This window comes from Penaeus monodon, chromosome 19 (genome assembly GCF_015228065.2).
Source record: "Penaeus monodon isolate SGIC_2016 chromosome 19, NSTDA_Pmon_1, whole genome shotgun sequence".
NCBI lineage: Eukaryota > Metazoa > Arthropoda > Malacostraca > Decapoda > Penaeidae > Penaeus > Penaeus monodon.
In genome coordinates, this window is record NC_051404.1 from 19,547,976 (window position 1) to 19,548,474 (window position 499).

Sequence of the window (499 nt, forward strand, 5' to 3'; positions counted from 1 at the left end):
AGTACAGACCTGTCGAAATCAGCTGAGAGGACGACCACCAGCAGACGATAGCTGTTAAAATCCCTTTATACGTCTCAAGGGTCAATATTCCCTCACGGTGTCTCCTCGCTTGCGGTTACCGATGCTACCATCACTTTCCCACTGAGAGAAGTCTTTAGGAGAGCAAATAGATCCACGAGAAGGGTAGGAAAATGGACAGCGATCCGCCAGCGCCGCACTGACACACCTTCCTCCTAACACGTGCAAAGGGTGACTGAAGAGACAGGCCGAGTGAGGCGACGGTGCTGCCATCTCGCCGCACGCTCGGGAACCTTTATATATCCTGGTGTTGGGAAAATTATATTTTATCATGGTGTTGGGGAACTATGGTTTTTATTTTGTTGGATTTGTTTTATGTATTCATATAATGGTTATATATATAATATATAATTCAGTCCGCTTGCTCAGGAACCATTATATATCCTGGTGGGAAAATTTTATTTTTTTCCTGTGTGAACTA

General features: G+C 44.5%; 1 protein-coding gene across 1 annotated transcript in view; it reads right to left on the bottom strand.

Annotated features, from left to right (window-relative positions):
- Nucleotides 1-261, bottom strand: part of LOC119585116 — a gene marked incomplete in the record, with an annotated part of 123,275 nt that extends 123,014 nt beyond the window's left edge. Inside the window, 1 exon segment of the mRNA XM_037933747.1 lies at nt 10-261.
- Between the last annotated feature and the right edge of the window lie 238 nt (nt 262-499).